We start from the raw sequence: 4,947 nt of genomic DNA, 5'->3' as shown, positions 1-4,947 counted from the left end.
CTTCTACTTCTGCTTCTGGGTTGAGTTCATCTGACAATTGTGCATCATCTGCAGTGGTGGAATCAGTTCCCCAGTGTGGAAGTGGGACGTCTGGATAGACCGGCTTATGTGTTTGCTGTTGATACAGCGCCTGATGATGAGAAACCGTGGTATTACGATATCAAGCGCTATCTAGAGACTCAAGAGTATCCTGAGGGAGCATCAAAGAAGGACCGAAAGACTCTGCGGAGGTTGGCCATGGTGTTCTACCTGAATAAGGATGGGGTTTTGTACAAAAGGAATTTTGATTGGGTCTTGCTCAGATGTGTTGATGATAAAGAAGCAAGCCAGTTGATGAAAGAGGTTCATGAAGGATCGTTTGGTACCCATGCCAGTGGGAATGCGATGGTAAAGAAGCTGCTGAGAGCAGGTTATTACTGGATGACAATGGAGGCCCAATGTTTCAATTTCGTGCGGAAGTGTCATAAATGCCAGATTTATGCTGATAAGGTGCACGTGCCTCCAAATCCGTTGAGCTTAATGTCGTCTCCATGGCCGTTTGCTATGTGGGGCATTGATATGATTGGGAAGATTGAACCTACGGCTTCGAATGGGCATAGGTTCATATTAGTGGCTATTGACTACTTCACCAAGTGGGTTGAAGCAGCCTCTTATACGAATGTGACGAAGCAGGTTGTGGCCAGATTTCTCAAGAGAGACATCATTTGCAGATATGGGGTTCCCGAGAGAATTATTACTGATAATGGTTCTAATTTGAATAATAAGATGATGGCAGAATTGTGTCGGGAATTCAAGATCGAGCATCACAATTCTTCTCCATATCGTCCGAAGATGAATGGGGCGGTTGAGGCAGCCAACAAGAATATAAAGAAGATTGTGCAGAAAATGGTGGTGACCTACAAAGACTGGCATGAGATGTTGTCGTTTGCATTTCATGGGTATCGAACGTCGGTACGTACATCTACTGGGGCAACGCCTTTCTCACTGGTATATGGAATGGAAGCTGTGTTACCAGTTGAGGTTCAGATTCCCTCTTTGAGAGTCCTGATGGACGTGAAGTTGCAAGAGGCTGAATGGGTAAGGACCCGGTACGAAGAGTTGAGCCTGATTGAGGAAAAGAGGCTAGCAGCCATCTGTCATGGGCAGTTATACCAGCAAAGAATGAAGCGTGCTTTTGACAAGAAGGTACGACCTCGGGTATATCACGTGGGTGATATGGTGCTGAAAAGGATCCTTCCTCCTCAGAACGATTGTATGGGCAAATGGACGCCGAATTATGAAGGTCCGTTCGTGGTCAAGAAGGTTTTCTCTGGTGGAGCCTTGTTGTTAACGACCATGGATGGCGAGGATTTTCCATCCCCTGTGAATGCGGACGCAGTTAAAAAATACTTCGTATAATAGACCCGCTGGACGAAAAGAATAAAATAGTCCAGGCAAAAATGGGCATCCCGGCGAACCAAAAACAGAAAGAAAGGTTCGGGCAAAAATTAGGGATAAAGATAAAAAAAATGTACACCCGGCAAGTCGAAAACCTGGAAAGGCGACTTGGGCAAAAAAGGGTATCCCGGTGGGCTGAAAACCCGAAAGGGCGGTCCAGGAAAAAGAGGGATTGAAACGAACAACTGCGTCCAGCATGATCGTTTGCGCTTTGGTTAAAGCATCATGGATAATACCCGGTAGGGATCAGTCGGAAACGTCTTATTCAGAAGGCAGAAAGCACGGAGAGTCTGAGGATATATGGGGTGTAACCAAGTTGGAACTCGATGAGATCACGGGTTTCACATTGCCATTAGGATAGATTTTTCCTTTTGTGCAATTACCTCTTTTCAGGAATTGCTTCCTCTGTATTTGCTCAGTTTGAGCCACACTTTTTCAATCAATAAAAAGCATATTTAGTCAAATAATTTTGTTTTTGTCTTTCATTACCGCTTTGATTGCAAAAACATCCGATTATTTTGATAAAGAATCTTGCATTTTAAAACATACAGGTCCCTTCCAATGCATGTTTATAAGATTGAAAGCTGGAAATCTTATTTGGAAGGTTGAGTGACCCAAGTGTTGAAATCTTGACACGCCTGGGGCATGGTTTTATCTGACGATCTGTTTTGCAGGAACTGTTAGGTATTCGTCACTCACTTGCAGGTTGTGATGTGGAAGCTGTTGATGAAACAAATCCCCAGAGAGTTCGCTCAGGGACGAATGAATGAAAAACGACGAAGTGACGTTGAGGCGTACGACGACCTTTGGAATTAACCAAGAAGACTCTTCAAAATCGGAAGATTGGAAAGTCTGTAGAAATTCCCCGCAGAGTCTGACCAAAAACGAATGAGGATGAAGGGACGAGGGGAGACGTCGAGACGTCCGACGACCTCTGGAATTAATCAAGAAGACTCTTCAAAGTCGGAAGATTGAAAAGTCTGTGTAAATCCCAGGAGTACGTTTCCGTCGAGCGCGGAGCGATTGGGAATACAAGATGATGGAGCAGAAAAGGTCCAGACAAGGCTGGGAATTCTCAAAAGTGGAAAACGGATACGAAATTGGGAGGTGGATACCATGGTTCGACGAGTCGACGGGTGTTCTGTACCAACTTTTCTCATTTCCCAGCTAGGTCCCCAAGCAGAATTAGAGGACCAAATCCCCGGCAGATCCGAGGTCTGTGGATTCCCCAGCCGGGTCAGGATGGTTATCCTCGGCGGGTAAACGATGTTTCCTCAGTAGCCAGGTCAGAAGGTTGCTACTCCCCGAGTGGAGCGGGTTTCAATGAAATATATCTCCAGCAGTGTTCTTCCTACCAGTGGATTGGATGAGTTTCCGTAGCGGACTGATATCTGCATCCCCAGCTGAGTGGATTCTATCTATGGGTTGCATGGGTAATCCCCAGCGGAGTGGCATTCGCTTCCCTAGCAGGGTCAGGATGGTTATCCCCAGCAGGTGTCAGATCGATGTTTCCCCAGTCGCCAGGCCTGGAGGTGGCTGTTTTCCCAGCAGAGTATCTGTGAGCATTCCCCAGTGAAGTCGTCAGGTATCTGTGAGGTTTTCTCGAAGCAGAGTCGAGATTTATATCCTCAGCAAGTCGAAGATTGTTGTATCCTCACAGAGTGTTGGTGGTTCTTATCCCCAGCAATTCTCGAGCGGATTGGGTGCAAAGGAAGTTCTTCCCCAGCGAGGGTTGCCTTTTCCCGGCAGCAGTGCTATTCCCCAGCAGGGTGGAATCGGAGTATTGACGAGTTCCTCAGCAGAGTGTCTCGAGCTCCCCAGAAGAGTCCCTTGAGGGGGATACCTTTTTATGCATTCATCATGAAAAAATAGCATAGCATGTTGCATAGAAAAATAATAAAGCGCGTAGCATTTCCATAATTATGGAGCATTACGCAGAAAAATCAATCATGCATCATATTGCAAGCATAGAGCTAGTCTCAAACTGTGGTTACTGTTTGGGAGGTGGTTTCATCTGCCGAGCAAGGTGTTACTCCGAGGAGTTCAGAATTTTGATCTAATCGAGGATGTTCCCCAGTAGTGCGATACTGGAGTAATCGTTTTCCGTCGAGCAGAGACGGGAAATGTTGTGCGATCAGCGCGATTCAAGCCGTGGTTACCGCTTGGAGTTTTGGTTTCGCCGGATGGTGAAGGTGTTACTTTGAGGAGTTTAGCATCATGATATCAGATCAGCAATGTTCTCCAGTAGTGCGATACTGGATGAGTTTTTCCGTCGGACAGAGATGGAAATAAAATCAAGGATGTTACGCGATCAGCGCGATTTTCGGGGTTCAAATGGAGAAAAGGAAGTGTTGAGGCATTTTCTGGGGTTCATATGGAGATTGAAGTTGAAGATTATATCCAGGATGAGGTCCTTAGGATTATCTTCTGTTCATGTGTCACCTTAGACTCTGGCTGAGGCCAATGGAGGTCGTTATAGGTGTCTTCTGAGGAAGAGATACACATGCTACCTTCCTTTTGTGAAGGTATACCCTCTGACATGTCGCCCTCAGAGTGGTGTTTGGTGTTATTTCCGACGTTGCCAGCGGAATTATCACGAGAGATTGGAGATCGGGGTTCAAATGGAGAAAAGGAAATGTTGAGGCGTTTTCTGGAGACGGGGTTCAAACGGAGAAAGGGAGATGTTGCGACATTTTCTGGAGAACGGGGTTCACATTGGCGATCGCGAGTTATCGTCAGGCGACTGGGGTTCAAACTGGAGAATGGGGTTCATTATGTGGCAAACAGGAGAGCGGGGTTCAAATGCGGTGATCCGAGGATCATTTGCGCAAGAGAAAATTTTGGGGTTCAAGAAAATGGAAAAAATAGAGAAAACTTCGGGGTTCGAGAAAAGCATAAAAAGAAAAAGAATAATAATCCCGAGCGGATGTGGTGTTCAGGCCATGGGTTATCCCTGCGTTACCATTTATTTTGGTATCCAGGTCGACGTTTTTCGGTGATCAGGCCGACTTTTTTCCGTTCCGGACGGATTGTTTCAAGATTGTGTTCTTTGCCGATGCTGACAGGCGTTGTTAATTATTTTCCCATCAGAGTGCAAATTGTTCGTCTGTTTTGGTATTCAATCACTCTTCATCCTGATCATCTGAAAGCCGAGGCTATTCATATCGACAGGTTCACAGTGGATTGAATAGGGGCAGCTGTAACACCTCAAAATTTGCCCTCCTTTCTTGGGACTAGCATAATATATTACATATCATTTTTAGGTCATTAGGCATTGCATATTGCATATCATGTGGTTACATTGTGCAAGTCATCCTCACAAGTCTTGATTAGGAGATGAAGAGGTCATGTGCATGCTGGGGTTTCATTGGACTGGTCATTAATCATCTGAGGATGTGGAGGTCCAAATTAGGGTTTTGTGATTCTCAAGGAGATTGGTTTTCATCTTGATTGAAGTGATACATCATCATCATCATGGTTTATCATCAGAAGATTCAAGTGTTGGAGCAT

Source organism: Lathyrus oleraceus, chromosome 3 (assembly GCF_024323335.1).
Source record: "Lathyrus oleraceus cultivar Zhongwan6 chromosome 3, CAAS_Psat_ZW6_1.0, whole genome shotgun sequence".
Lineage (NCBI taxonomy): Eukaryota > Viridiplantae > Streptophyta > Magnoliopsida > Fabales > Fabaceae > Lathyrus > Lathyrus oleraceus.
The sequence above is the reverse complement of the archived record's forward strand: the minus strand, read 5'-3'. Positions refer to the sequence as shown.